The sequence below is a fragment of the Bombyx mandarina genome, chromosome 17 (assembly GCF_030267445.1).
Source record: "Bombyx mandarina strain Sakado chromosome 17, ASM3026744v2".
Taxonomy (NCBI): domain Eukaryota; kingdom Metazoa; phylum Arthropoda; class Insecta; order Lepidoptera; family Bombycidae; genus Bombyx; species Bombyx mandarina.
This window is the reverse complement of record NC_143223.1, coordinates 12,091,314-12,113,347: the sequence shown is the minus strand read 5'-3', so window position 1 is coordinate 12,113,347 and position 22,034 is coordinate 12,091,314. Positions and strand designations below refer to the sequence as shown.

The window sequence follows — 22,034 nt, the reverse complement described above, 5'->3', positions numbered from 1 at the left end:
CCGTACGTCCCGGCCCCTGTAGGTGGCGGCCTCCCCCCGGTGAAGGTCAAGGGGCGACCTGAGGGGGTGAGGCCGCGCGGCGCGCTACCAGCACTCTAGCGCGCTGCCGTGGAGTGAATAGAGCGACCGGTCGACGGTGTATCGCGTCCCGACCCGGCAGGCTGGTTCTGGTCCAGCGGGGTATTCCGGGACACCAGCGGCACCGTCTGGGCGGCCCGACGGGCTGCCGTACCGAGACGGCCGACGTTTCAGAGCCTTCGATTCGCCTCGAAGGCTCCGTCGGCTGGGCGTCCTTGGGGTGAGCCGCGCCGTCTGGTTGTAGTGTTGACCGCGGTAGCCCCCCTACCTCATCCGGGTTCTGACCTCGGAGGGGATCGGACGTCGGGTGTAAGAGTGCAGAGGAGTCGTTTAGTGGGTGGGCTCTAAAATCCTTGGGCCCGCGGTCTGCTCACAACACCATGCAGATCGTTGAGTCTCACATACCCCGCGCGCCCCTTTTGCGCGGGGACCTCGTAGGAGGTTCGGCCCTCTACCCGAAAAAAAAAAAAAAAAAAAGGTCATAAATTCTGTCACATGTTTAATGTAAAATAATTGAAACAAGTTTATTCATTATGTAACCATTCATATACCAAAATGAACTTAACAAAATATAGATTCTTATGACACTAAAGTTTATTCAAAATGACCTCCGTGATTTTGAATACAGGCCTTCAATCTGCGCGGCAAGTCGTCTATCGCAGCACGAACGAGGTCCATGTCAATATCGGCGGCTGCCTTAATCAAGGATGTCTTGAGTGACTCCAAATTGGGATGAGGCTTTGAGCACGCCTTTTCCTCCAAGTGTTGACATATCTTGTAATCTAACGGATTCAAATCTGGACTGGAGGAGGGCTAGTCTTCGTGCCGGATGAAGTCGATTTCACGCGCCGCCAGCCAGTCTTGTGTGCTCTTCGCTCTATGAGCTGGCGCCGAATCTTGTTGGAATACCCAGTGCCTGTTATTGAACATGGTATGAGAAACAGGTTCCACAAGGTTCGTCAGGACTGTATTTTGATAACAACTGCATTCGTTTTTACACCTTTCTCACAAAAATGTACCTCTGTTAAGCCCCAATAAGAAACTCCCAACCATACCATGAGCGAGGATGGAAAATGACCTCGTTGGACACGCGGAATACGGTTGCTCGCTTCTTCACTACTGTGTGCGTACACCTTATCATTTTGTTTGTTGTAGCTCTCTTCTACGGTAAAAATTTTTTCATCCGAAAAAAGAATTTCCCGATATTTTTTTCCCGCGTACCGCTTCAACAAAGCGCGGCATCTCTTCAGTCTCAGGTCCATTAGACGAGCATTCAAACGATGTTCTGTTTTTCTTCGATATGCCCGAAGCCCTAAGTCTTCGTTTAACACCCTTTTCACCGTGGTTCTGCTTAACCCCATCTGAAGAGCCAACAGTTTCTGCTTACGTTTGGGATTTCTTTGAATTCGCGCCTTCACAGCTTTTATCACTGCTGGAGTCCTAACAGACCGAGGGCGACCACTTCTTGACCTGTCATCTACACTAGAGTCTTCATTGTATCGTTTGATGGTACGATAAACGAATCTTTTGGTTATATTCAAATTTTTCAGTATGTTAAAAATTTGAATTGGCCCGTAACCGCAACGATGCAACGCAATAACTGAAACACGGTCTTCTTTAAGCGTCCACTCCATATTTAAAAATGAGTAAAATTCTAAAAGTATACATTTTTATTTTCATGAACAATTCGAAATTCGAATTCAATAAACTTTTTTGTGGCCAGCATTCAAAAAAAAAGTTTTTACTATGTGACAATACTTATGACCTGACTATGTATGTCTATATGTTAAGGTTGGCTCACGTTTTTGCCTATTTCACGCGGCCGAAGTCGCGGGCAAAAGCTAATTTTAAATATGGCAAAATCCGATTATTGAAATATTATCAATTGATTACTTTAATTACGTTTACCTGTCGTATTGCTGGCGTAGAGCCGTTTATACCCTATAACGGCTTTAAAGGCTGAAATAAACTCACACTTAAAGTTCTAGATTAAATTATTAAATTTTTTGTTTCGTAATATCTTCTGTTGAACATTGGCCCTGTGTCTTTTTATTGCTATAGTAAATATATTTTTATTATGAAAATTACGGTTACGTTATTTTAAGACATCATTTTCTGCTTTTTTATTTCAGCATAGCAACTGGCTTCTTGCATTTCATTGTTGCCGGTGTCAAGTTTATATTATAAATATCTTTAATTATTAAATAAATACGTATTCTGTTATATGAAAAATGATATATATGAAACGAAATGAGTTGAAGTTGATTTATTTGAGACTGTAATTAATTGAGATGAAGTGAAATGAAACGAGATGAGATGAAATGAAAATAAAGTCCCAGTAAAATGGTGATTATTTACTGAGACTCTTTCCGTGGATTTTTGGGATTATATATAACTTTAAACTTTTTTTTTTTACGCTGGGGAATACATTTACGGATACCCGGTCGAGAGGGATATAACTTTAAACCTGGAGATATGCTAAATTAATAAAATAAGGCAATTTACACAACTTCGCTTTTTTTTTATTGCCTAGATGTGTGGACGAGCTCACAGCCCACCTAGTGTTAACTGGTTACTGGAACCCTTTAACATCTACAATGTAAATGCGCCACACACCTTGAGATATTATAAGTTCTAAGGTCTCTAAGGTATAGTTACAATTATAGTATAGTTCCCGTTCCCACCAAAAAGTCCGAGTCCTGATTTCATCGCGTACAAAAATGAACTACCATAGACAATTACTTCATATTAGACTACATAGACAAAATAGCGTAACCAAAAAAAAAACCGACTTAATTTTATTTAGGTCGGTACCTTTTAATCTTCAGATTTCATATATCATACTTTAATTTGCATAATAACCCTAGTCCGTTTCCGAGGAGGATGTTAATTTTAAATTCGAGCTATTGATAGATATGATGGCGGTTGCTTTAATACGTTTTTGACAAACGGAAATATTATTTAAACGTTTTTATAGTCCGTGTTACGTATTTGTTTCCAAAATGAATATATATTACGTAGTATTTTGTTGGGTTTTCGCCAGTCGTATATAAATCTATGTTTCACTATAAAAGTCACCGTGTATTTGTCATTTTTAATAGTATTATTATAATGGATTATTTTTATATTTGGTATTCAACGGTAGGCAGCGGCTTGGCTCTGCCCCTGGTATTGCTGAAGTCCATGGGCGACGGTAACCACTCACCATCAGGTGGGCCGTATGCTCGTCTGAATTCACTATATTCTAATGTGTTCTAAACAGTGTGTGTACAGTTATCGTATGTTCTAAATTAGATATAATTAATAAGTAACATTAAATTCTCAATTCTTTTTTTTATTGCTTAGATGGGTGGACGAGCTCACAGCCCACCTGGTTTTAAGTGGTTACTGGAACCCATAAACATCTACAACGTAAATGCGCCACCCACCTTGAGATATAAGTTCTAAGGTATCAGTATAGTTACAACGGCTACCCCCCCCCCCCCCCTTCAAACCGAAACGCATTACTACTTTACGGCGGAAATAGGCAGGGCGGTGGTACCTACCCGTGCGGACTCACAAGAGGTCCTACCACCAGTAATGTATTTTCCATTGTACCATGTATTTTCATCTTCGCTGTTAGAAGTCGAATTCGTTAGTAAACCACTAAGTGGTTTTCTTTTTTAAATTTCACTGTTTCAATTATTACTCAAGCTCAGATATCGTGTAGGATATAAAAAGATGAAATACATTTATTCTTACACGTAATTAATGAAACACGAGACGCCTTAGCAGCATTTTGCACACCTGTACCACAGAACACATCCTATAATGTGGCGTGAGGAGTATAAAATGCTTATGTTGCCAGATATACGGACCGAGCGGCTTGCAACTAAAATATTTAGTGACTTTAGTAAAATATGGTCTCAATGTAGGTAGGTATCTTGTTCCGATAGAACGCTGGTCGAACGCGGCCTGAAGTGTGTACATCCCTTTTGAACTTGGGCGACATATCGTTTTAAAAGGTGCCATAGATATTACTGTGACAATTGACACTTAAATTAATCATATGTTAAATACGATTGACGTAAATCTCCGTACTTTGTTTACTCGGTATACATTCAGTCAAAAAAGTATCTATGGTTTATGATTCCAAATTCAATTTTTGTTTTTTGTATTGTTGTTAGATTGGCACAACTGTTTTCCACTTTGGCGTCGAGTTTGAGTTGCATCTGTTATTTAGATTAGAGTGCTGTTTTTGGATAGATTATATCTAGTGTGTATTACGAATTTCATAGTAGACCAAAACATCGAATGTTTTTCTTAAATTTTGTATCGCTAAAGGAATTTCCTGTTCGGAGTTGCTGAGGTTGTTACAGAAGGCTTATGGTGTATCGATTTTATCAAAAATAAGTGCTTATGAGTGGCATAGGACGTTCAAAAGCAGTCGAAGTGTGATGAAAGGCCTCGCTCTGGAAGGCCATCAACCAATAGTGAAGGAAACAGTAACTAAAAATTCTCATTCGAGTTTGAGAGAGATAGCCGCCAAACTTTCTGTGTCTCACGAGTCTACCTGTACCATTTTAAATAGTCGAAGCAACTTGGGCACGAAACATTTTTGCTGTTCGGCTAGTCCCAAGAGACCTGAATGTTCTCCCAAAAACTCAATCGTATAAGAGTCGCTAATGGCATGCTTAGAACAAATCAATTCCGACCCAAAATTCATGAAACGCATTGTTACTTATGGCGAGGGGTAGGTTCACGAGTTCAGCATGCAAACTAAACAACAGGTTTTGGAATGGCGTCTTCCAACTGAACCGAAACTGAAAAAATTAAGGCAAAGTTGATTAAACATCAAAGTCATCTCGACTGTTTTCTTTGACTATCGCGGTGTTGTGCACTCGAAATTCTTGCCGGAAGATCAAACGGTAAATAAAGAATATTATTAGAGCGTCATGCGGCGTTTATGTTTGCCTTTTAATACCCTTACCAATTCCATTGACAGTTTTCCGTCATCAGTCTAGAGCCTTCCCTAATTGCTATGTCGTGCAAAGGGGTATTATGATCCCAAACTGGGTAGTTGCAAGGTCCTGGGTTGTTTTCGGTACGAGTTAAACCTATCTAATTTAAAGGTAGCAGCCGTTATTCTAATGTAACGGAATTGTTACCTCTTTTTAATTTGGTTGCATTTAAAACACGCGAAGAGACACGTTTCATTCGAAGCTGTCATTCGTATGACAGATTTGTTCGGCCTATCGCTACTTGTGCATTACAGTGTCACAGATGTTCCACAATATTTGTGTACTTACATTAACATATTACACAAGAGGCGAGAACGGAATTCATATACATTTTGATTGATGGGCGCCTTAGTTCGTTGCGGCCGGAAGATTTATCTAGAACGAGTCGAGGATTTGTTTTATTAAGATATAACCGAGTTTGAGTGTAATCATTAACAGTGCTATTAACGTCGTCAATAGTATTCCTAATAGGCTGTAAGGTCAACATAGGGATTGTTCGATAGCTCAGTTTTATTAAATTTTCAAATTTTTTAGAAATAAGGAGCTAGTGCTGATGATTTCACGACTGACTTTCACCAAACGTTGGGCATAATGTCGAATCATAATAATGTCATCATGCAGCAAATGAATGTGTATTGTGCATTCGCAAGCACCACGATTCGGATAATACATTTAAGCGACAGTTCTGCAACTTTACAGGAGAGCCATTTAAAGTTTAAAATTTGGAAAAAATATCACTACCAAAAAAAAACTATTTCAGCTATTTGAATGGAGTAAACTTAATTTAAGTTAAATTAACAACATCGAACTGTTGATGTCAATACCAAATAAAACGTATCTTTAATTACGAAGATAAATGACGCGTATTAGTCTAGTACTAGTACGTACTAGTCTTCACCTCTCCACGTGATGCGAAGTTACGGTCATACGTATTAGTTTTAAGGCTGAGATAGCCGCAATATGATGGATTTTCGACATCAGATATGTGCAGGCGTTAATGATTTTCATAAGCTTCAGTAACTAGCTACCTAGGTACTTAAGAAGAAACGCGGGTTGGGTTTTTTACGGTATGGTTCCTTTTTCTCTCTGACACCAGAGCAATAATATTTTTTCGCCTACCTATCTGTCAGTAGCTTCGAGAGGCTATTCTGACTTCACTGTTACTAGTGGACTAGCTCACGGGACACAAGCAGAAAGAATTTGCTAACATCTACTCTAGCCAGAGCAGTGCTAACATGAATCTACCACCGGAACAGAATTGCGACAAATGAGAAGATCCGGCAAGAAACTCAGTGAGTTGTATCTATGGGATGCCCAAAAGCATCGGGAGTGGATGGGAAGTATTTGAAAAGATAATAATATGTCTGGCCGACTGTTCGTTGGGTCGTCTCGTCGTAATTATAATTACTACACCATTCATACGTTTACACCTACAATGTCCTTGAGGTTTAATTTTATACATTAATTTATGTTAGTCGTAATTACAATATCATAAATGACGAAAATAGCCAATTTTTTGGCTACTTTCAGACGTCCAATAAACATAATCAACGCTTACAACAATATAAAAGCAAAAAATCGTATCCGGCCTGTGTTCCTCAATTATTTTTGAATAAATTATAACCGAGTTTTATTTCAAAGATGGAAGGAAAAACGACGATTCCAAATGTAGATTTCGACTTTTATTAAATAGATACTATCTTTCCCTTTCGTCGTGTCTGTTGAGAATACTTTTAAAGAATAACGTTAATTTTTTTGTATCAAGATACGAAGATGTACGACGTGGATGTTCAAAACATAAGACATAAGAGCAAAGCGTGAAAAAACACATTTTAAAATGTCTACTTTTTATTTATGATTTACGTTATTCCATTATACCTACTCGTAACTTAAACGATTAAAATGCAATCGTTACACACATGTACCAAGGTCGGGCGCCACATGGCCGCACTGATTACAGTTCACACGATACGGGACGGCTTATTTAACAATTGTTGTTAATTAGGCCATGTGGGTTTTGGTATAAAACGGCAATTTGTTTAATTAATGAATCTGTTTAATATGGTGCATTTAATTTTACGAGAAATCAGTTTTATTATAAGCAAAGGAAATTAACGTTTTGTTAAAAAAAAACAAGATGGATATCTTTTTTACGCGATTTTTTTATAGATGCCTTTTGAATACCTAACCATTCGTTCGGAAATAACTTAGAAACCTTATAAATCTATAAGAGTGGTTTTTAAACGGCAAAAAGTATAGGATATAGTCGCCATTTGGCTCCGGGCGCGCCGTTTGTCATTTTACAACTAATTTCAACAGTCTTTTTGTTGTTTATAATGTAATGTGCAATCGACAGGAAACATGCCTATTGTAGTTAAATCGCTCTAAAACCCTACCCATTGTGTAATGTATAGAGTTCATCCGTGAATTAATAATAATTACATTAATTTCCTCTGCGCTGTGTAACAGCACTATGTACTGTGAATTCGCAGTGATTCCGATACTATTATAGACAATTTTCTTTAGTTTTCGCGAGTACTAAACATAATTAAAACTATTTTTACGATCTTATTTAACGTTTTTCATTAATATTATACAGTTCCGGCGTTTAGAATACTTGAGTCGACTATTATCAAAGCCGGCAATCTGACTTTTGGACAATTATTGGTAAATCAGAAAAACGAATTATTGATTTTGTATTCCATTGGCAGTCACAAAACTCTTCGGAACGACATCTTAGATAAATAACAGGTTAACTATTAACCTTTATTTAATGCAGGTTTTGAACCGTATTCTTTGAAGGAGACGATTATATTCAAATCAATCTGTATTGACATATCAACAACATTTTTTTGTCCAAATGCACAGATTGCCACCTTTGATAATAGACGACTCACTTTACAGGTCGACTAAGTCGTCCGTGGTGACCACAAAAACAAATTATCCAAAATGTTGGAATTAATACAATGACAACAACATTATTGATTCAAAATCTCACACGATTTTGTTTCATGAAACTTGTCGTGGGCACAACACTTTTACATTTGTCAATTTAAATCAGAGGCAAAATAGAAAGTTTTGTACAATAAAAGAAAATACGCAAAAGGTTTTTTTATTGCCGCGCGTTCTTTTGATTTTTTTTAATGAATGTACAAGTTATGATGATTCCGTTTGATGGCTAGGTACACCGTTATTTAAGCTTCAATAAATCAATATACCGTCAGCAGTAAGCACTCCCCACTATTCCCAGAGCACTAGGAATAATCCTTCTGATTAAAAATAGACTTTTATCATATGCAAAGTCTTAGAATTCGCAAGTAAGTAAGATTTGTCTGCCATCAACGGCATTTACTTAGAATACCTTTTTTTTGTCGGGAGGAAATCATCGGAATTCCGCCCTCCACTGAGGATGGAGGGTGAGGCATGTCGGAATCGAACCGACTAAAACCTCCTGTCGTTCAACAACCAAAATCCAAATCTCACATGGGACAGAACTCATGAAAAGGCAAAGGGGGGAAATCGAAGCGTTTAGTGCGGAGCACATCTCTCCCATCACCCTCTCCCTCGGGACGCTGGACCAGCGGTCGTCGGCGCCACGACCACCAGCCCTCTCGGTCGGCAGACTATCCGAAGCCCGCCTTGATGGCGCCGGTTAGAATGGTCTATCCTACGGAATACCCCGCTGGGTCAGAACCAGCGTGGGTTGAGGATAGCCGGCCTTCCATCACCCGGATGCTCTTGCATTAAACGCGTGCAGAGCAGATTTAGAATACCTAGGATACAATCTCTCTGATTTGGCACCACATTTCTTAAATAAATAAAATTGTATATTTATATAATATTATTATTGCCATATAAATATACATAAATATAAATGTCGCAATATTATCTAGGCGGTAACAATGATAACTTACTTTGCATACAAAACGTGGTTTCAAATCAATGGCAGAGATTTTTACCGTGTGACCAGACGTTAAGAGGTTTGAATGAGCAAATAAAGAGCCTTTGTCGAGTTCAGAATGTTAATGGATGATGAATTAATCTGAATAAGTAATTTAAAGAGTACGGAATTGAGGGCGTGGTGGCTGGCTCTTTGAGATTGAAATTACGTAATGATGCGTTGTAAATTATTTTTTCGTAAATGTATTCTTGTAATAAAACTACTTTAATTTTGGTGCATTATTATTTTTTATTATTACTGCTATTTCTTTCATCCGGTGGTTATCGGACATGGACATTAACAAAGTGGATTGCGACACGTATTATTTAATGTACAACTTCCGAAACATAGCCGTTGTGTAAATTTAATCTTGAGGATTAAATCTGCATTTTGGATTTCTCGAATCATTGACATAATTATTTCATCTCTCTTTACGGTTCAATCTACAAGCTTCGTTCATCACCAATACCGCTCGTGAACACTTGTTATGTACGTGATTTCTTTTTCTCCTATACCCTCACTTTGTACCAAATCACCATGATAAATTAATTAAATGTCAATCACATTTAAAAATGTCAATACATAATTACTGGGTGTTAGGAGACCGCTTCCGAAAACGAAGATAGATGATAGTATTAATGACACTTTTAATGATGAACGGAAAAAAACGATCATTATTAAAAAAAACATATTTTAAAACATTAACATTACTTACGCTCCATCATGTTAGTACAGCTAAATGAAATGATAGTTTCATAAAAAAATACATTACTTTACTAAAAAAAAAAAACACAAAATCAAAAACAGCTGATGCTCGGATCAACGAACGCCCGGGCGCGGTGTTTCTTTCACGCACACCGGCGCGGCGCTGTACCGCGCTCCCCAAAATTTACTTTTTTTTTTTTTTTTTTTTTTTCCTACCTATGCTGATAGCCTTGAGAGGCTATTTCAGCGTACCCTAGCTTGTGTAGGTGAGCTCGCGGGGCTCAAACCGGAGAATTGCTAACACCGCCCTAAGCAAGAGCAGTGCTTCGCAGAATCTACCACCGGATCGGAAGCGCGACCCACTGAGAAGATCCGGCGAGGATTCCAAAATTTACAACTTTGTATGTACAAAATTTTCGTTTTCGGAAGCGGTCTTCTAACACCCAGTATATTTTTTATTAGTATGTGTTCACTTTTTGGGTTGAGACCTTAATTCTACGGCAAATCACACGTGCGTTCCATTCTGAAACATTACCCATATTAAAGACAGACGTATTTGAGATACTATAATACATTTTTTTATTTATTGCTTTGACGAGGGAACGGGATCATGAGCTGTTGTTAAGGGGTTACCGGAGCATCATCATTAACGTCATTAACATCTTTTTTTTCCCCTACCTATGCTGATAGCCTAGAGAGGCTATTTCAGCGTAACCTTAACTAGTAGGTGACCTCACGGGGCTCAAACCTGACGACGTTGTTAGCACGAAGCCTAGCAAGAGCCGTGCTTCGCACAATCTACTACCAGATCGGAAACGCGACCCACTGAGAAGATTCGGCGAGCAACTCAGTGGGCTGTGTCTGGGGATTAATTTACTCGTCGAGCCCTTCGTCGCAAGCAACGGGTTCGACGAGAACGATGACCGGTGCTTGAGGTACCTAAAAGCACCGTTAGTGGATCGGGAGGATCCGAAATGACGTGTTTTGGGCGACGTCGACTGTTTTCGATTCTGTTCGCAGGATCGAAAATGTACTTACCGGCCGCCAGGTGAGAGGGTTCTCGTGTCGTGCCGCTTTATCGAAGTGGATTAACATCACGTGTATGTCGCCACCTACTTTGAGACATGAGGTCGAAGTCACAAACTGTGTACATAGACACTCTCGCAGCCCTCAAAGTAGAAGGCAAACAAAACAGGCATTGTGGTTATACGTGTGCAGGCTACCGTTAACACAGGAGAAAATTCAATTTCAAGATCGTTGAACACACACGTGTGTAGTTGATTTATTTGTTTGAAAAAAGGACCCCAAAACTGCGATACTTCAAGACAAATATTTTTTCTGTATGTAAACTAGCGACATCTTGTAGCGGATGCCCCTAAACTTATATGTTATTAAAGTTGAGGCATTTAATTATTGTATAAACAAACAGAAAAAATAAAAAAATCATAAATCATACAAGTCTTTATTTGTTATAGACAAATGGATCAAATTTTATCAATTTGTGCTTTCTGAAAATTTACAAAATCCTTTGTTATAAATAAAATATAGGACAGGTAATATGTTACTGCCATCTACAGGAGCAATTAGAAACTAATCGAAACGAAGCCATCTAGCGGCCGAGGCCCGTAATCATTTTTGTTGAGTGCTTGAGTTGCTTATCTCTAATTAATTTATGTGTATTATCTATGTTTGAAAACTCCGCGGCCGTCTGTCTACTCTTGGTTCCAATTGAGTCAACGTCATATTTAAAATTCTTCTCACTCGACTCCCTAGACACCCCACATAAGATCTGAAGTGTGAATAATATTAAAGTACGTACTTAAAACGACACGAGAGTGTTTGATTTGACTCAAGTTCATATGAAATTCAAATCAATGCCTGTATACCACAGAACTATGATAGCTGCTGGCTTGTGTGGGCTTAGCTCCTAATAGCCAGGAAATAAATACACAGATTACTATAGTTCACTTGATTCTGTATTGATTTATTCGTAATTCCACTTGTACAATCTTTAGATATGTCCTCACTACAGAATACACCGCTTTTTCTCCCGTTGTTTCAGACTACCGCCTTTTTTATTAAGTCTCGTCCACACTACTTCCATTGCTCCCATCAACAGTGTTGTTATTTGGCAATCCGAAAATTGTCTTAATCTTAATAAGATAAATTTTATTTTAATTATTTTGTATATATTATAACCTTACGTTTGTATGTTTATTTGTCGCGAGTTCGTTAATTGTTTTTTTATTTCACGATTATGAAATTAAATATTATTACGTTTGAGCGGCTATAATTTTGGGTAATTTTATGATATCTCTGTTCGAAGATTTCTTGGTCACGCAGTTGTAGAAGGTGCGCGGAATATGTGCTTCTCAGTGGTCGAAGATGTTAAAGGTGCTATATATACCTAATTACATTTACGTTAAGAATGTAAAGCCTGCAATATGATGCCTTTTTTTTTTAATTGGCAGCATATTTTTTTGTTTAAAGTCCATTGAAATACATTAAACTCAGCATCCTGCTGTTAAATAAAAGCATTTTAAGTTTTCCTAGGTTAAATATGTTTTGTCTCTTTCGGACTTGTTTGAAAGTAGTTACCAATGCAAAGCTTATGTTCGTTTATATGGCCTTGAATATTCTTTGTAGCTTTTTTCTACCAAAAAGACGAACTGCCTGCGTTGTAGAAAATGATCTGGCACCACAGATCCAGTAGGTACGTTGGTGGTTTCTACGCTCCTCAAGACGAATCTAAATGCAGGGTCAGTTGCAATTCTCAAAATTAATAACCGGATAGAATAGGTATATGATTCTCCGGCCTTTCATGACCTTGGCTATATTCGATTTAGCATGCAAAAAACACGGCATGCAACAATGTAACGATAAAAACAGAATCCTATGAAAAAAATTCACGGACAAAATCGTTCGAAAAACGGCGCGAAAGTTACGGAAATTTACTGAACGTGCAAAGGGATGTTTGGAATTCTGGCACGATTTAAAAATATTTTTGGTATTTCACTTCCTAAAAAGACTGCGCGTAGTTACGTAGGTAATTGTTTGATTTAGATTTTGGATTAAATAATCTCATTTCTGATTCGTTTGACTTGAACACGTTTTTTTTTTTTCAAAACACGATTCATTGTAAAAGCCGCTTTGTTTTTTTAGGTAAATGAAAAAAACACATAACTCATCCAATAGTATATAAACAGTTTGTAAATACAGGTACCTATATAATAATTGTAAAGAAGCAATTAGAAATTATTTTGTGTTAGAAGTAATTTGACTTTGTCTCTTAAATTATTTGAGCTCCGTTCCGTATTAATTACCATCTGATTGATGTTCGTCAAAATACCATACTTCAAAGACAGTACCTGAAACAAGTTGGAATTAATTTTAGTAATTCTATTCGTTTTTTTTTTAAAATAAGTTTCAATGTTCGTTATCAAATATAACAAAAAGTACAATGTGACAGCGGTGGGATTCGAACCCACGCCCTTTCGGACTGGTGCCTAAAACCAGCGCCTTAGACCACTCGGCCACGCTGCCTTAATATAATATGTTAAATTATAGTATCTACTCCCAAAACGTCTTTAAAATTAAGATGTGCTTGGGCAGTTGGAATAATAGTCACAATTGGCATACGGGTAGATGATCACAACATGTGGTTATGATACTGGGAGAATGCTGCCCATTCCCTGGATAATCCCTAATTGACATTCACAGGAGGAGAGATGTTATTCTTTTTCAAGGCCGAAACCAGCCGGCCAAGTTCGTATTATCTATATATATATAAATGAATTGCTGTTCGTTAGTCTCGCTAAAACTCGAGAACGGCTGGACCGATTTGGCTAATTTTGGTCTTGAATTATTTTTGAAAGTCCAGAGAAGGTTTAAAAGGTAGATAAATATGAAAATACTCGGAATTAAATAAAAATAACAATTTTGTTTTCCCTTTGATGTGTCCCCCGTCGGATGGATTCCTTTTGTTTGTTTAAGTTTATTTTATACAAAAGTTTAGGTCTTTTATTTATTGATTGAGGCACTACGAAGTCTGCCGGGTCATCTAGTTTCTAAATAAAAACTTATCGTGAATACAAATAGTTAAATTATATCCAATTATTAGTTTTCATGACGGACTTTTATGATTTTCAAAAATTCCACTTCTCAGTTAGAATAACAACATTTTCTTTAAAATATAGAAAAAAATCTTTACATTTATAAACTACATTGCCATGTTTTAAATAGTGCAGAAAATACATTAACTGAAATTTTACAATAGGCGACAAGATCGCTTATTTTGCGACTAAGAGATATATTTCGGGTATAAGTAAAGGAGGTTTACTCGAAGGGCTCGGCGAGTAAATTAACACACAGACACAGCCCACTGTGTTTCTCGCCGGATCTTCTCAGTGGGTCGCGTTTCCGATCCGGTGGTAGATTCTGCGAAGCACTGCTCTTGCTAGGGTTAGTGTTGGCAACGTCGTCAGGTTTGTGCCCCGTGTGCTCACCTACATAAGATTACGCTGAAATGGTCTCTCAAGACCATCAGCTTAAGGGTAGAAAAAACAAAAGAAATGAATCAACAATCAACATCACCGCATGTCGCGTTTCGGACTACGCTTTAGACTCACAAGACATGACATGATTCATGTTGAGCCCTCATTTACGCCGATCGCCTCTAATTCCAGTTATCAACGAGACGCCCGATCGTTATGAATTTATACCACATAATATAACCAGATCTCAGTAGAAACGCCCACCTAGGTTGTACACTTTGAACTATAGACGGGAGAAGAAAGGTTATTGCACTGGTCTGGTTATTGTGTGTAATTTTGTAGCGAATTAAAAAATATACATATTTTACACAGACAAGTTATCGACGCTTGATGGTAAGTAGTTCAGTTTAGGAACCTGAGCAATGCCAGGGTATAGCCAAGGCCTTATGTACCGCTCAGTATACTCCGCAACTTCCCTTTCAAGAAAGACATTTCTCTCTCTCTCTCTCTCTCTCTCTCTCTCTCTCTCTCTCGCTCTCGCTCTCGCTCTCGCTCTCGCTCTCATAAATAAAAATGAAATAAAAGCTATCTCGTTTAAAAGCTGTCCCGACTAGCAAATCGCAACGCAGAATTGTTTCGCGGCAGAAATGAGCAAGGTGTCTATGAAGGATATTTATGAAGCTCAACAATAGGTAGATCGTGAACTAATGCAAAGATAAACAAACACAATACCTTAAAATTTATCGTTTTTATTAGTTTACTATAAAGGTATTTTACTCAATCGTGTCACTCTTGACAGAGTGGTCGTGATCGTCATGTATAATCCATGACGATTTTCTTGGGAAAGTAGTTGCAGTGGTTTCCCTTTGCCTTCTGCACCAGATTTTTTGAGGTTATTTGAACTCCAAGGCCTCTGAAGCCTCTTCTGACCACTGGCCAGGATTATGGTTATACCGCCACTACTCGGTCGCCATTGCCTCGTCCGTTATCTAGTAGGAGGACCGCGGTAACACGAAGATACCGCCGCGGGTAATGTGTTATCCGCGCGTGCAAGTGAGGTTGAAAATGGTAGCCGGAAAGATTAAAGGTATTAATCATATCTATATATTAGGGTTTTCGTTTTTGACATGATAACGTCTTACAAATCGATGAACACCGGCTGCACGCACGAAAAAGTGTCACGTTCCGCCTGAGCCAAAGCGTGCAAGCAAGAGCGCGGAACAAACGATAGAGAGGCACGATCGGCCCAAGCATTAATTTATCGAAAAATTGTAATTTTAAATTAGCTCCTTCTTTGTAGTAATATAAAATAATGATAATTCAGTGATAATAATTAAATTAAAATTCATAAAATTATGCAATTTTTCATCAATGTTTCTTTATGACGTTATCAAGTAAAGCTATCGTCCGTGCTCCAACTTTACAAGCAACCAATTTGTTTTTTCTACTTAATGCTACTAATCTCGAGCGGTTACGCTAGCTAAGCCGGACGTGTGGGCGAGCTCAGGGGGTCAACCTGGAGATTTTACTAACATTAGCCCTAGCTAGAGCAGTGCTGCGCTGAATCTACCACCAGATCGGAATCGCGACCCACTGAGAACATCCGGCGAGAAACTCAGTGGGCTATGTTTTCGTAACACCCTTTCACAGAACGAAGTCTATTTTTCTGATAATACTAAAAAAAAAACTGTGAAGGTTGGTTATACGTAAAACAAAACACATTTATTGTTTTGCTGCTATTATTACAGATTAGTTGAGCACGATATAAGATTTGTGGAGATGTTTTTTGTTCGCATTCACGTGTTATGCGTGAACAGGATTTAGGATAGCGCGAAAACGCGGCGTAAGTTTTTAGGAATGATTGTAAATTCGTGTAATATGTATTATTTAATGCATTCTTTTTTATCTAGCTGTCGTTAAAGCTATATATAGGCTTCACCCGCGTCTTCTGGGACAATTATTTTTTCTAAAGTATCACGTAATTGTTACATTTCATTGACTACTATACTAATCTATACCTAGTCAGGTCATAAATTCTGTCACATGTTTAATGTAAAATAATTGAAACAAGTTTATTCATTATGTAACCATTCATATACCAAAATGAACTTAACAAAACATAGATTCTTATGACACTAAAGTTTATTCAAAATGACCTCCGTGATTTTGAATACAGGCCTTCAATCTGCGCGGCCAGTCGTCTATCGCAGCACGAACGAGGTCCATGTCAATATCGGCGGCTGCCTTAATCAAGGATGTCTTGAGTGACTCCAAATTGGGATGAGGCTTTGAGCACACCTTTTCCTCCAAGTGTTGCCATATCTTGTAATCTAACGGATTCAAATCTGGACTGGAGGAGGGCCAGTCTTCGTGCCGGATGAAGTCAATTTCACGCGCCGCCAGTCAGTCTTGTGTGCTCTTCGCTCTATGAGCTGGCGCCGAATCTTGTTGGAATACCCAGTGCCTGTTATTGAACATGGTATGAGAAACAGGTTCCACAAGGTTCGTCAGGACTGTATTTTGATACACAACTGCATTCGTTTTTAAGAAGATAAGAAAGAATAAGAAACTCCCAACCATACCATGAGCGAGGATGGAAAATGACCTCGTTGGACACGCGGAATACGGTTGCTCGCTTCTTCACTACTGTGTGCGTACACCTTATCATTTTGTTTGTTGTAGCTCTCTTCTACGGTAAAAATTTTTTCATCCGAAAAAAGAATTTCCCGATATTTTTTTCCCGCGTACCGCTTCAACAAAGCGTGGCATCTCTTCAGTCTCAGGTCCATTAGACGAGCATTCAAACGATGTCCTGTTTTTCTTCGATATGCCCGAAGCCCTAAGTCTTCATTTAACACCCTTTTCACCGTGGTTCTGCTTAACCCCATCTGAAGGGCCAACAGTTTCTGCTGACGTTTGGGATTTCTTTGAATTCGCGTCTTCACAGCTTTTATCACTGCTGGAGTCCTAACAGACCGAGGGCGACCACTTCTTGACCTGTCATCTACACTAGAGTCTTCATTGTATCGTTTGATGGTACGATAAACGAATCTTTTGGTTATATTCAAATTTTTCAGTATGTTAAAAATTTGAATTGGCGCGTAACCGCAACGATGCAACGCAATAACTGCAACACGGTCTTCTTTAAGCGTCCACTCCATATTTAAAAATGAGTAAAATTCTAAAAGTATACATTTTTATTTTCATGAACAATTCGAAATTCGAATTCAATAAACTTTTTTGTGGCCAGCATTCTAAAAGAAAAGTTTTTACTGTGTGACAATACTTATGACCTGACTAGTTATATATATAAAAATGAATTGCTGTTCGTTAGTCTCGCTAAAGCTCGAGAACGGCTGAACATTTGGCTAATTTTGGTCTTGAATTATTTGTGGAAGTCCAGAGAAGGTTTAAAAAGTAAATCAATATAAAAATGCTTGGAATTAAATAAAAATGTCAATTTTGTTTTTCTTTTGATGTGTCCCCCTTCGGACGGATACCTTTTGTTTGTTTTAAGTTTATTTTATACAAAAGTTTAGGTCTTTTATTTATCGATTGAGGCACTACGAAGTCTGCCGAGTCAGCTAGTGCTTAATTAAAAAAAACTAAACTTAGCTACCAATGGTTATTGACTAATCAAATTACATTGTATTCAGTGAGGGAGTAACTTAGTTAAAGGATTGCTCCCGTGCGCCATGTAGTAAGTCGAATTCATTCTGATTAATGAGAATGCATTGTGTATGAATAATTGTATGACTATTTTTTATTTTTGTGTTTGTATGTTACGAGGCATTTTTGTTTATTAATAGCATAATTTTCATAGCCACATTTTCAATGGATGATAATTTAGTATTGATAATAAGCAATCTGTGTCTCATATTGTTAGCGGCACCCTGAGAACTAAATAAAGTAATTAACCCTTCATATGGCATATTGATATAAGTATGATTTTTTTTTTTGGATATATTATTGTAAATCCAAAAAATTATTTCTTTATTAAATAAGTAAAATATTAGGGATTTTTAATGTAAAAATTGTCATTATTTGTTTCTTATCATTCATGACTGTTGCGAAGCTTAAAAATAATGATCCCAGTAGGGAAGCGTTCGGAAATATTTGTAAAAAAAACTGGTAGCAATAATACTATTAAGTTGTAACTTATTGACTTTTAGTTATTAATTATTAACTTATTCAATATCAGTTGAAGCCTTTCAAGATAAGCAACGATTTAACTTTAAATCGCGTTTCGGACATGATTCAAAGCGTTTAAAATAACAAAGACGACTTGAAAGTAAATATTGTACCTTTTTTTTATTACTGAGATAGGTGGGCGAGCTCACAGCCCACCTGGTGTTGAGTGGTTACTGCAGAACATAGACATTTACAACGTAATGCGGCACCGATCTTTAGATATAAGTTATAAGTATAGTTACAACGGCTGCCCCACCCTTCAAGCCGAAACGCATTACTGCTTTACGGCGGAAATAGGCAGGGTGGTGGTACCACAATGGTACTCACAAGAGGTCCAGTAATTACGCAAATTATAATTTTGCAGGTTTGATTTTTTTATTACACGATGTTATTCCTTCACCGTGGACGTCGATCGTGAGCATTTGTTAAGTACGTATGTCATTAGAAAAATTGGTACCCGCCTGCGGGATTCGAACGCCGGTGCATCGCTAGATACGAATGCACCGGACGGACGTCTTATCCTTTAGGCCACGACGACTTCTAAATATAAGTATCTGATATGCAGTTAAATGTTTGATGTGATTACGTTTACCGTGTCGTAAATCAGTTTACGATATTTATTGTTATATGTTCTGCGTATTGCGTATTCGTATTGCGTTCCATATAAAGCGACCTCTGTCACTTCGGTGAGAGCATTTTGATTGCTTCTTTAGGATTGTTATCATAGATAATACACATTAATTAATTGTTATGAGACTCATTTTGGCATTCATTAGACGTAAAGAGTTTACGTATTTCGGAGATTGTGTTACAATGAAAAATAAATAATAGTTTAAAAAACTAACAAAATATGTTTTTATAGAAAATCCAACTAAAAAGTAAAAAATAAATTTTAATAAATTTGAATTGGAAATAGTGTAAGAAAAAATGATTTGATTGTAAAAAAAAGCGTGGGGTGCATGGTATCAGTAGTTATAAATATTTTATGAACAGATATGAGTAGAAGGGTTATTTTGATAATATCCTGAAAAGCACTTTTTAAACTATTATTTATTTTTCCTTTTTAACTTGAATTTCAATTTTTTCAACTTTTTTTTTTGATGTTGAGTTGTCATCAGTCCTTAATAAGTATACCAAATTTCGAGTTAATCCGACGTTCTGAAGGGGGTCAAAATCATGTTCAAAGATTCCGTTACAAACATACATACGTCTGAAGCTAATGAAAGCGTATTAAAAACGGACAGTTTATGTTGAGACCTGAGTTTTTATTACACTGTTATAACAAATAAATTTAACTTGTTGGTAGGTTAGTTATTCTGTAGACTGAAAGATCTCATAGGAAAATAGACCTTCTTGAGTTGTTAGTTCAACGATTCCTTCATCGGTGTTAGTTTCTTTGCCTGATTTTGTTATCTAAACATCTTGAGCACTATGTCATACGTGATGAAAGCAACGAAGAATACGTACTTTTACTGGCGGTATGACCTCTTGAGTCCGCACGGGTAGCTACTACCACCCTGCCTATTTCTACCGTAAATCAATAATGTGTTTCAGTTTGAAGGCATCCCTTGTAACTATACTGAGACCTTAGAACTTATATCTCAAGGTGGGTGGCGCATTTACGTTGTAGTTGTCTACGGGCTCCAGTAACCACTTAAGTGGGCTGTGAGCTCGTCCACCCATCTAAGCAATAAAAAAAATTTGTCTTGTATATATTTTTTGTTTTATTGCCCGTGCAGGCAGACGAGCATACAGCTCACGTGATGATGAATGGTTACCGTCGGTCATGGACGTTGGCAATGTCAAGGGCAGAGCCAAGCCGCTCCATAATAAGTTCCTAATATTTCTGCAGCATCTCATGATGCGTTTCATGTTGTTATGTCTTTGTGCTACTGTAACCGTACCGACACTGGGCCGCCAGGTCTTATACCTATCTAAGCCATATAAACATATTTTGTATTGACTATTTATTTATTTAGTTGCACCGACAAAGTTATCTTCAATATAAAACATTGAAAAATTGACAATAAGTGCGTTATAGATGTCACCTCAATTATAGGTTCAATCGACAATGCAATAGTTGACAGCATCTCGAAATTAGTAATTGTTTAGATTAATTGAATAAAAACACAATGAATATAATTTTAAGAAATATGAAATCCACAATAATACTTTTTCGCTAAGTAACAATATTTTTGATATCTACACTTATTAGAAAAAATCAAATTATTATACAAAAACCTTAAGAATAAAATGCTATTTCTTTAAAAATCCCTATTCTATTCACATCTCTGTACAGATTTAACATAAACTTTGTTTTCCTTCTACTTCGCTTCACTAGAAAATGTGCCTAAAACAGAAAAGGCTAAGGTCGATTTCGGTTTGTGAATACTTTTGGCCATCAACAACACGCATGATAAAAGCCTGCGGGGTATCAGCGATTAAAATAAGTAAGGATTTGTGTGCAGTTGCCCTAATAGGGGTGGACTGACGCGCGTCAGTCGCGGTCTCTGCGGGTATAACTCAATGTTCCATTCATAATGGATATTGGCAAAATTTTAGGATTGATTGATCGATTTAACAATTCTCTGCCAATTCTTGTTACAGTTAAAGACAAAAGGTAGATCTTACACTGAGCGGGTGAAATTTCTCGGTAGACAGACGGCCCAAATGTAATTCTTCGGAACTGTGTGCCTACGTTTGCCGCTAGGGGCGCTGTTCCAACTGCATACAAAATTGGTCTAACTTTTACGCTATGGAGAACGTTAAAAAACTCACACTAAGCACACTGGTATATGTAAACTTATTTTGAAAATATCGTTAGCGAGATTCAGGCATCTTTGCGTTACCCCTAGGTGCGGACACCTCGTCTGAGTTTCGACTCCCCCGAAAAAAAAAGGTATTGTGTCCTATGATAGCTACCCACTAACACACATATTATAGTTCATCGGTAATTTAAAAGATAGAAGGATTATCTTCCACCTAGTTTGTGTTTTTTCTCGATAGTCCGGCGGTCCGAATTTCTCTAAGAACCTTTACTGCAAGCCTTATTTTAATCTTAACCTTATTTTGTAAATCTCCTTAGCGGGATTTAGGTTTAGGCAGATTTCTGTCATTCTATAAAAGTTATGGCTATAGTGACACTTCCACGACCATTAAACATTACCTACATATTTTTGTCACTAATTCCAATGAAATGTTTTGTAAACATATTTCTGTCCCAAAATAATGAAATTAAAAAAATTTAACATTATTCATAAAATTCAACAATTTTAAATTTCAACACAAACAAAAGACACTATGTTTCGTTCATTAGAAAAACGTTTCAGATTAAACAAAGCTTGAAAAAAAACAAGCTGATTATGCTAGGAAAGCGTTTATTTTCACATCGCATTTCACAGATATCTCCCTCGGAAAAATGCAATTACGCATATTTTACGTGTTAAAAACTCATTAGTCGATCCAAGACCGTGCATGAGTTTATAAAGGAACGGTGTGCTTAGTGCGAGTTTTTTAACGTACTCGATAGCGTAAAAGTTAATTCAAATTTATATGCGCCCCAAGAGGCAAACGTAGGCAAGCGTTCCGATTCGACACAAATTCAAGTTAACTTTTATGCCATCGAGA

General features: G+C 37.6%; 1 protein-coding gene and 1 non-coding gene across 2 annotated transcripts in view; both read right to left on the bottom strand.

The window, feature by feature from the left end:
• ckn (CRK like proto-oncogene, adaptor protein) overlaps positions 1–22,034 on the bottom strand; it is a 331,376-nt gene that overhangs the window by 187,435 nt on the left and 121,907 nt on the right. The gene's annotated exons all lie outside the window — the stretch shown is intronic.
• Positions 13,187–13,266, bottom strand: TRNAL-UAG (transfer RNA leucine (anticodon UAG)). Its single transcript has one exon. It is a non-coding gene; the product is annotated as a tRNA-Leu (tRNA).